Source organism: Hylobates moloch, unplaced genomic scaffold (assembly GCF_009828535.3).
Source record: "Hylobates moloch isolate HMO894 unplaced genomic scaffold, HMol_V3 SCAFFOLD_15, whole genome shotgun sequence".
Taxonomy (NCBI): Eukaryota; Metazoa; Chordata; class Mammalia; order Primates; family Hylobatidae; genus Hylobates; species Hylobates moloch.
In genome coordinates, this window is record NW_026652290.1 from 95,896,622 (window position 1) to 95,907,607 (window position 10,986).

General features: G+C 48.9%; 1 long non-coding RNA gene across 2 annotated transcripts; it reads left to right on the forward strand.

Moving 5' to 3' along the window:
* The first annotated feature begins 836 nt into the window (after positions 1-836).
* LOC131381286 (uncharacterized) lies at positions 837-10,770 on the forward strand. Of its 2 annotated transcripts, none has more exons than XR_009209916.1 (3): positions 837-913; positions 4,531-4,774; positions 10,646-10,770. It is a non-coding gene; the product is annotated as an uncharacterized LOC131381286 (long non-coding RNA). The 2 variants fall into 2 exon arrangements; XR_009209917.1 differs by having other exon boundaries at positions 4,531-4,778; positions 10,646-10,749.
* The last annotated feature ends 216 nt before the right edge of the window (positions 10,771-10,986 follow it).

A 10,986-nucleotide genomic window follows, 5' to 3' on the forward strand; every position in this document is an offset into this window, starting at 1 on the left:
CTGCATGGGAGCCCCTGCGACCAGAGCCCGGAGCTGTCCGCGACCCCCGGTGCTGAAGCTCCCATTCTAAACAGGAACTCCGGAGCCCCCGCTGGAATAAAGTGTCTGGCATGGAGTGAACGCTCAAAACGTATCCCTGAATTTCACCCAGGGTGGCAAAGCGATTTTAGCGTCATTGTTCTGCGCTGGTTTCTATGTCCCGCACGCCCCAACCTGCATTTTACAGATATGCAAACTGAGACCATGAGAGGTTGCTGCACCTTTAAAAATCACGCAATGCATCACTTTATTATTATTATTATTATTATTATTATTATTATTTTTGAGACAGAGTCTGGCTCTGTGGCCCAGGCTGGAGTGCAATGGCACGATCTCGGCTCTGCCTCCTGGATTCAAGTGATCCTCCTGCCTCAGCCTCCTGAATAGTTGGGATTACAGGCGCCCGCCACCACAGCGCCCGCCACCACACCCAGCTAATTTTTGTGTTTTTAGTAGAGACGGGGTTTCACCATGTTGGCCAGGCTGATCTTGAACTCCTGACCTCAGGTGATCCACTTGCCTTGGCTTCCCAAAGTGCTGGGATTACAGGCGTGAGCCACCGCGGCCGGCTACGTAATGCATCACTCTTGACGTCACAATCAACCAGGCTCTGAAGAAAAATCCGAGTTCAGGCTGTGGATTGGCTGATCCCTCATGAATATGTAGATTACCCTCGCCTTCACCTCGCTCTGGTAGGTTCAGAAAAGTGAGGGGCGGAGAGGAGGCGGGGCTGGGGGCGGGGCTGGAAACTGTTCCTGTGAGGGTTGGGGCAAGTAGTGGGGCGGGGCGAGGCACTGTGGACGTGGTCAGAATTTTTGTACATTTGTTCCCTGCCTTCTCCCCAGTACCTTTCTACATCAGCTCCTAGTACCCAGTAGGTGCTTCATAAATGTTTATCGACTCTGGAATCCAGTAGGACTGATGCCTGAGAGTTCACTTTTCTGACCAGGGAGGAGGTCCTATTTTGCCTATAATGTGATAGCATCATTGGTATCATTCATCTTGATCTGCCCACTTCTGGATGTCTGCCTAATAACCTGAGCCCAGGCTGGGCGCAGTGGCTCACGCCTGTAATCCCAGCACTTTGGGAGGCCGAGGCGGGCGGATCAGGAAGGCCGAGGTGGGCGGATCACGAGGTCAGGGATTCGAGACCAGCCTGACCAATATGGTGAAACCCTGTCTCTACTAAAAATACAAAAATTAGCCAGGTGTGGTGGCGGGCGCCTGTAATCCCAGCTACTCGGGAGGCTGAGACAGGAGAATCTCTTGAACCTGGGAGGCGGATGTTGCAGTGAACCGAGATCGCACCACTGCACTCCAGCCTGGGTGACAGAGTGAGACTCCGTCTCAAACAACCAACCAATCAAAAATTATGTGTATATTTATATATATACACACACACACGTATATATACATATATACACACATATACATTATATATATATACACACACATATATACATATGTGTGTATATATGTGTGTGTGTATATATAGATATCATGAGCCCCGTCTTACAGATGAGGAAACTGAAGCTTGGAGAGAGAATGCAAAGCTTAAGGGCATGCACGTCCTAGGTCAATCAGCAAATATTGAGGACCCAGAGGTGAGCAACTCCAGCTCCCTTGGTCGTGGGACTCAGCTCCTATTTGGCCTTCAGTTTTACCCCCACACACCCTGCTTCAGTCCTCTGTGTGGTTTCGAGGCCACAGTTGAGGGGCTCTCCGTTTTCTAACTCTGACCTAGGTAATTCCTACTTCCTTTTTTTCTTTTTTAGATGGCGTTTCGCTCTTGTCACCCAGGCTGGAGGGCAGTAGTGCAATCTCGGCTCACCACAACCTCTGCCTCCCAGGTTCAAGCAATTCTCCTGCCTCAGCCTCCCTAGTAGCTGGGATTACAGGCATGCGCCACCACGCCCACCTAATTTTGTATTTTCAGTAGAGACGTGGTTTCTCCATGTTGGTCTGGCTAGTCTCGAACTCCTGACCTCTGGTGATCTGCTCACCTCGGCCTCCCAAAGTGCCGGAATTACAGGCGTGAGCCACCGCGCCTGGCCAGTAATTCCTACTTCTACACTCACCTTTGCTGACGCCATGCCCTGTGCCTAGCAGGTCACGGGTGTCTCCAACCCAACCCAGCATCTCCCACCTCCAGGGTGGGAATGGAGTGTTCCAGGCTGGGGATACCGCACGTGCAAAGGCCTGGCAGCCGAACCACATTCGGTTACTGGAGAGAAGAGTGGAGGAGGCGCGGGGCCGACCTTGCAGGCTAGAAAGTTTGCACGGGGCAACTTTTGCGTCCCAGGAGAGAAGCCAGGGAGTCCCCTCACCGTCTCTCTCCAAGCTCAATAAATCTTGCACGTTTCAAGCCAAGGCACAGAGCCTAAACGAAGGCATGGGTTTCTGCTGCCCCCTGCTGGTCGCTGGGGCGAAAGCATCTGGAAAGTGATTTTTTTTTTTTTTTTTTAAAGATGAGTCTCGTTCTGTCGCCCAGGCTGGAGTGCAGTAGCAGGAACTCGGCTCACTGCAACCGCCGCCTCCCGGGTTCAAGCGATTCTCCTGCCTCAGCCTCTCGAGTAGCTGGGATTACAGGTGCGCACCACCACACCTGGCTAATTTTTGCATTTTTAGTAGAGATGGGGGTTTGCCATGTTGTCCAGGCTGGTCTCGAACTCATGATCTCAAGTGATCCGCCCGCCTCGGCCTCCCAAAGCGCTGGGATTACAGGCGTGAGCCACCGCACCCGGCCGGAAAGTGAATTTTTAAGGGTTGATTTATTTTAAAACTTCTGCAGTGCTTTCTCCGGGCCAGGAAGGACTTTATACATATTAACGTTTTGTGGACTGGATTGGCCTCGTTTTCCAGAGAGAGAGAAAAACTGATCGCCAGAGGATTCAGTTGCTGGCTCAAGGACACACAGCCATTAAATGTTATAATCCGGTTTCAAACCTGGGACAGTCTGGTTCTAAACTCAACCATTACGCTTTTAGTGCATTTATTAATAGTAAGCAGGTATCATGTGCTAGGCAACAGGGAACAGAAAAACAAAACTCAGCCAGGTGTAAGGGCTCATGCCTGTAATCCTAGCACTTTGGGAGGCCAAGTCAGGAGGATCGCTTGAGCCCAGGAGTTCGAGACCAGCCTGGGCAACATAACGAGACCCTGTCTCTACAAAAAATACTGAAAAAATTTAGCCAGGTGTGATGGCATGCATCTGTAGTCCCAGATACTTGGGAGGCTGAAGCAGGAAGATTGCTTGAGCCTCGGAGTTGGAGGCTTCAGTGAGCTATGATTGTGCCACTGCATTCCAGCCTGGGTAACAGAGGGAGACCCTGTCTCAACATAAAAACAGGCTGGGCACGGTGGTTCAAGCCTATAATTCCAGGATTTGGGAGGCTGAGGCGGGTGGATCAGCTGAGGTCAGGGGTGCGAGACCAATCTGGCCAACATGGTGAAACGCCATCTCTACTAAAAAAATACACACACACACACACACATACACACACAAAAATTAGCTGGGCATGGTGACCCATGCCTGTATTTTCAGCTACTCAGGAGGCTTAGGCAGGAGAATTGCTTGAACCCAACAGGTGGAGGTGGCAGTGAACTGATACCGCACCACTGCACTCCAGCCTGGGCGACAGAGTGAGACACTCTTTCAAAATAAATAAATAATTTTGAAAAAAAAAAAAAAACCCACAACATTAAAACAAAGCCAAACACACTTACTGTGCACTCATACCACCCCGTCATGAAACCCGCCAGGTTGCGTTGGGTAGACAGACATCAAGCCAGAGCATACATAAGCAAGGGGTTATAACTGTGATCCCTGCAGTGAATGAGAAGGGAGGGGAACCAAGGCAGGGGTGAACGGGTCACAGGTTCAAATCCTGGCTCCACCACTTACCAACTGTGTGGCCTTGGGTTTTCCTCTCCACAAAACTGCCCCTCCGTTTTCTCATGGGTAAAGTGAGAAATATAATCGAAACCTACGTTGTTGGTTGGTTGCAGTGAGGAGAAAAAGAGTTGATCACAAGCTGCACATAGCGGGTGCTCAATAGATGTAAGGCTTTACTGTGTGGCTGTAGCATGCTTTGGGGGAAAGGAAGCCACCAGAGTTGTAAAGAGTAAATGTTTGCAGCGGGCACAGTGGCTCACATCTGTAATCCCAGCACTTTGGGAAGCCTGGGGGGGGGAGGCTTGCTTGAGACCAGGAGTTCGAGACCAGCCTGGGCAATAGAGTGAGACCTCGTCACTACAAAAAAATAAAATAATAAACTGGGTGTGGTGACGCACACATTTGTGGTCCCAGCTACTCAGAGGGATCTCTTGAGCCCAGGATTTCAAGACTGGACTGAGCTAGGATGGTGCCACTGCACTCCAGCCTGGGTGACAGAGCGAGACCCTGTCTCAAAACAAACAAACAAACAAACAAACAAAAAGTCAATGCAGTCTCTCTTTCTCTCTCTCTCTCTCTTTTGGATCACACTCCAGGAAAAACTAGCCACCATGTTGTGAGGATGCTCAAGTAGCACTATGGAGGTTCACACATGGCGAAGAGCTGAGGCCTCCCACCAACAGCCAGGTGAGGGAACCAGAGTGGGAGTGGCTCCTCCAGCCCCAGTCGAACCTTCAGATGTGACAGCCTCGGCTGCTGACAGTTTGCAATCTCATGAGAGACCCTGAGCCAGAACCACCCAGCTAAATCAGTCCTGGACTCCTGATCGACAGAAATGGTGTAGGTCAGATAATAACGTATGTTTTAAGCTGACAGACTGGGGGAGTGGGTAAATTGTTATGCAGCAACAGCTAACTAATGCACCCTGTATGTCACTCAGCCTATGCGTCAGATGAGCACTTATAGCATAGCTAGTGTTCCTCAATCCTAAGCACATCCTTGCTCATTCTTAAGGAGACACTCAGTGGTAGAATTGGTGTATTTTATTTTATTTTAATTTTTTAATATATATTTATTTATTTGAGACAGAGTCTTGCTCTGTTGTCCAGGCTGGAGTGCAATGGCACAATCTCGGCTCAATGCAACCTCCATCTCACAGGTTCAAGCGATTCTCCTGCCTCAGCCTCCCAAGTAGCTGGGATTACAGGTGCCCACCACCACGCCTGGCTTATTTATTTATTTATTTTTTGAGATGGAGTCTTGCTGTGTCACCCAGGCTGAAGCGCAGTGGCGCGATCTCGGCTCACTGCAAGCTGCGCCTCCCAGGTTCACGCCATTCTCCCGCCTCAGCCTCCCAAGTAGCTGGGACTACAGGCACCCGCCACCACGCCCGGCCAATTTTTGTATTTTTGGTAGAGATGGGGTTTCACCGTGTTAGCCAGCAGGATGGTCACGATCTCCTGACCTCGTGATCCACCCGCATCAGCCTCCCAAAGTGCTGGGATTACAGATGTGAGCCACCATGCCCAACTAATTTTTATATTTTTAATAGAGATGGGGTTTCACCGTGTTGGCCAGACTGGTCTCGAACCTCCTGACCTCAAGTGATCTGCCTGCCTTGGCCTCCCAAAGTGCTGGGATTACAGGCGTGAGCCACTGTGCCCAGAATTGGTGTATTTTAAGGGTGCACATTCTAAATGTTTAACAACATTGGGTTAAATTTTAAAAGCTTAAATTGGCCTATTTCAAACAATAACCTGAATTCTAATCTAATACATTTGATTTTGGGCCACTACACAGCAGCTAAGAGAATGCCAGACAGCCAGGGTTCAAGTACTGCTGTGCAGCCTCAGGCGGGTCCCTTAACCCTTCTGGGCTTTCATTAACTTGTAAAGTGGGGTTATTATTAACGGAACATACCTCAGGGAGTTGGGGCGGGTTAAGTGAGTTGAGTCATATAAAATGCTTAAACCAAGCTGAGTATGGTGGCTCATGCCTGTAATCCCAGCACTCAGAGACCAAGGCCAACGGATCACCTGAGGTCAGGAGTTTGAGACCAGCCTGGCCAACATGATGAAACCTCGTCTCTACTAAAAATACAAAAATTAGCCAGGTGTGGTGGCAGGCGCCTGTAATCCCAGCTACTCAGGAAACTGAGGCAGGAGGGTTTCTTGAACCCGGGAGGCGGAGGTTGCAGAGAGTCAAGATTGTGTCACTGCACTCTAGCCTGGGCGACAGAGCGAGACTCTGTCTTAAAAACCAACAAACAAAAAAAAAAACCCGGCCAGGCGCAGTGGCTCACGCCTGTAATCCCAGCACTTTGGGAGGCCAAGGCGAGTGGATCACGAGGTCAGGAGATCGAGACCATCCTGGCTAATAAAGTGAAACCCCATCTGTACTAAAAATACAAAAAAAATTAGCCGGGCGTGGTGGCGGGCAACTGTAGTCCCAGCTACTCGAGAGGCTGAGGCAGGAGAATGGCGTGAACCTAGGAGGCGGAGCTTGCAGTGAGCCGAGATCACGCCACTGCACTCCAGCCTGGGTGACAGTGTGAGACTCCACCTCAAAAAAATAAATAAATAAATAAATTTTTAAAAACCCCAAAAATAAAAAACAAAATGCTTACACTGGTGTTATATGATTGAACATTCCTTTTTTTTTTTTTTGACAGGGTCTTGCTGTGTTGCCCAGGCTGGAGTACAGTAGCATGATCATAGCTCACTGCAGCCTTGACCTCCTGGGCTCAAGCGATCCTCCTGCCTCAGCCTTCTGAAAAGCTGGGACCACAGGCATGCACCACCACACCTGGTTAATTGTTTGATTTTTTTTTTTTTTTTGAGATGGAGCCTTGCCCTGTTGCCCAGGCTGGAGTGCAATGATGCAATCTCAGCTCACTGCGACCTCCGCCTCCCGGGTTCAAACGATTCTCCTTCCTCAGCCTCCCAGGTAGCTGGGATTACAGGCGCCTGACACCATGCCCAGCTAATTTTTGTATTTTTAAAGTAGAGACAGGGTTTCACCATGTTGGCCAGGCTGGTCTCAAACTCCTGACCTCATGATCTGCCCGCCTCAGCCTCCCAAACTGCGGGATTACAGGCATGAGCCACTGCACCCAGTCTGATTTTTTTTTTTTGTAGAGACAGGGTCTCTCTTTGTTGCCCATATGGTCTTGAACTCCTGGGTTCAGGCAATCCTCCCGCCTCAGCCTCCCAAAGGACTGGGATTACAGGCATGAGCCTCGGCGCCCAGCCTGGTTCAACATGCAACACAGCAAGACCCCGTCTTTACAAAAAAATCCAAAAAATGTTGCGGAGCATGGTGGCGCATGCCTGTAGTCCCAGCTACTTGGGAGACTGAAGCAGGGAGATCACTTAAGCCCCAGGAGTTCGAGGCTGCAGAGACCTATGATTGTGCCACTGCACTCCAGCCTGGGCAGTAGAGCAAGACCCCTTCTCTAATCAATCAATCAATCTATCTATCTATCTATCTATCTATCTATCTATCTATCTATCTATCATCTATCTATCTATCTATCTATCTATCTATCTATCTATCTATCTATCTATCATCTATCTATTGTGTAGCAACTGTGGGTGAAGGTGTGGACCAATTGGAACCCTCATGAACGGTGCGTGGGAATGTAAAATGGTGAAAATGCCGCTGTGAAAAACAGTCAGCGGCTGGGCTCAGAGGCTCACACCTGTAATCTCAGCACTTTGGGAGGCCAAGGCAGGCAGATCACCTGAGGTCAGGAGTTCAAGACCAGCCTGGCCAACATGGCGAAACCCAGTCTCTACTAAATACAAAAATTAGCTGGGTGTGGTGGCATGTGCCTGTAATCCCAGCTACTCAGGAGGCTGAGGCAGGAGAATCACTTGAACCCGGGAGGCGGAGGTTGCAGTGAGCTGAGATCGTGCCCCTGGACTCAAGCCTGGGCGACAGAGCAAGACTCCATCTCAAAAAAAAAAGAAGAAGAAGAAGAAAGAAGGAGAAAGAGGAGAAGGAGAAGGAGAAGAAGGAGGAGGAGGAGGAGGAGAAGGAGGAGGAGAAGGAGGAGGGGAAGGAGGAGAAGGAGAAGGAGAAGAAGAAGAAGGAGAAGGAGAAGGAGAAGGAGAAGGAGAGGAAGAGGAAGAGGAAGAAGAAGAAGAAGAAGAAGAAGAAGAAGAAGAAGAAGAAGAAGAAGAAGAAGAAGAAGAAGAAGAAGAAGAAGAAGAAGAAGAAGAGGAAGAAGAAGAAGAAGAAGAAAAACAATTTGGCAATTCCTCACAAAGGTCAAACATGGAGCCACCATTTGACCCAGGAATTCCACGCCTAAGTGTCTACCCAGGAAAACTAAAAACACACGTCCATGCAGGGACCTGTCCATGAAGCTCAGAGCAGCAGGCTCATAATAGCCAAGACATAGAGGCAACCCACGTATCTACCGAAGGATAGATCAGGACAGTGTGGCCCATCCACACACTGGAATATTACTTAGCCATGAAAAGGAAGGAGCCTCTGACCCAGGCCACAGCGTGGATGAACCCTGAGGACCTCATGCTCAGTGAGAGAAGCCAGACACGAAAGGCCATGCAGTGTGTGATCCCATCTTTCTTTCTTTCTTTCTTCTTTTTTCTCTTTCTTTTTCTTTCTTTTCCTTTCTTCTTTCTTTCTTTTTCTTTCTTCTTTCTCTCTCTTTCCTTTCTTCCTTTCCTTTCCTTCCTTCCTTCTCTATTTCTTTCTTTCCTTTCTTCCTTTCCTTTCCTTTCCTTTCTTTCCTTCCTTCCTTCCTTCTGTCTCTCTCTATTTCTTTCTCTCTCTTTTTGGGACGGAGTTACACAGTTTCACTCTTCTTGCCCAGGCTGGAGTGCAATGGCGTGATCTCGGCTCACCGCAACCTCCGCCTCCCAGGTTCAAGTGATTCTCCTGCCTCAGCCTCCTGAGTAGCTGAGATTACAGGCATGCACCACCACATCCGGCTAATTTTATATTTTTAGTAGAGATGGGGTTTCTCCATGTTGGTCAGGCTGGTCTTGAACTCCCGACCTCAGGTGATCCACCCGCCTCGGCCTCCCAAAGTGCTGGGGTTACAGGCGTGAGGTAACGCCTGTCGTGTGATCCCATTTCTATGAAATGTCCAGGACAGGTGGACCCCTAGAGATAGGAAGGGGATGCGTAGGTGCCCGGGGGGGGGGGGGGGGGGGGGGGGGGGGGGGGGGTAGGGAGTGACGGCTGATGGGGACAGGATGTCTTTTGGGGTGATAGGCTGTTCTGGAATTAGAGGTGGTAGTGGCACCACATTGTGAATGCACTAAAAACCACTGAAGTGTGTACACTTTTAAATGGGTAAAATGGTAAATGCTGGCTGGGCACAGTGGCTCAAGCCTGTAACCTCAGCACTTTGGGAGGCCAAGGTGGGTGGATCACTTGAGGCCAGGAGTTCAAGACCAGCCTGGCCAACATGGTGAAACCCCACGTCTACTAAAAATACGAACATTAGTCAAGTGTGGTGGCACTCACCTTTAATCCCAGCTACTTGGGAGGCTGATGTAGGAGAATCGCTTGAACCCAGGAGGCAGAGATTGCACTGAGCCAAGATGGCACCACTGCACTCCAGCCGGGGCAACAGAGTGAGACCCTGTTTAAACAAAACAAAACAAAACAATAAATAAAATGGTAAATTCTGTTATGTGAACTTCACCTGCATTTTTTCAAAATTATATAGTTTATTCTATAGTATCTCTCTGCCCCACTGGACTGTCTCCATGAGGACAGACACCAGAGTGATCTCAGTTAAACAACTGCTGGCTGTGGGCGGTGGCTCACATCTGTAATTCTAGTGCTTTGGGAGGCAGAGGCCAGAAGATCACTTGAGCCCAGAAGTTAGAGACCAGCTTGGGCACCATAGTGAGACTCCATTTCTACAAAAAATATAAAAATTAGCCGGCTGTGGTGGTGTGTGCCTGTAGTCTCAGCTACTCGGGAGGCTGAGACAGGAGAATTGCTTGATCCCAGGAGGTTGAGGCTGCAGTGAGCCGAGATCATGCCACTGCACTCCAGCCTGGGCAACAGAGCAACACTCCATCTCAAAAAACAAACAAACAAACAAAATGGCTGTAATATGATCAATAAATGCATCTGGCTTCAGCAGACAGATCCCAGATACCCAATCATTAGAGCTGGTATCTTTTTTTTTTTTTTTTTTTTGAGACAGAGTCTCACTCTGTCACCCAGGCTGGAGTGCAGGGGGCGCAATGTTAGCTCACTGCAACCTCTGACTCCCGGGTTCAAGCGATTCTCATACCTCAGCCTCCTGAGTAGCTGGGATTACAGGTGTGTGCCACCAAGCCTGGCTAATTTTTTTTGTTATTTGTTTATTTATTTTTTTGTATTTTTAGTAGAGGTGGGGTTTCACCATGTTGGTCAGGCTGGTCTTGAACTCTCAACCTCTGGTGATCCACCTGCCTCGGCCTCCCAAAGTGCTAGAATTACAGGTTTGAGCCACCACGCCCGGACCCTGGTATCTATATCTATATTTGGTTTCTCTGAATATCCCCTCCTTCAACCCCTCACCCTAAACTTGAATTTCTCCCCAGCCCAGGCGCTGGATGGGGCCAGATAGGCTTGGTCTGTGTGGATGACAGAGAGGAAAGAAAGAAGAGAGTCAGCCCTTTAGCAAGTAAAACTTTTATTAAATAAATTTTTAGTTGTTTTTTTTTTTTTTTTTTCCAGACCAAAGAGAGGCGTTTTGGACATTAAGACGCTTTGCTGCTTCTCACCTGAAACACGTAACAGGAACACCAACCTCTCCAGCCACGGGAAATCTTCTTTGACACAAAACTCAAACCAAGTCAACCCAAAGTTCCAAGTTCTTTGCTTTCTTTTCTGTGTGTTGGTTTGTCCCAAAAGTCAGTTTGCAAGTTGAAACTTCATGAAATTACTCGTAGCAGAAATAAAGTACATTGTACAAATCACGCAGGTCTGCGATGTGGAGTATAAAAATGGTATTTACAGCCAGTAAACATGGACCAGAAAGACACGTACAACTGCACACCAGCACGCACTCCCAAGCA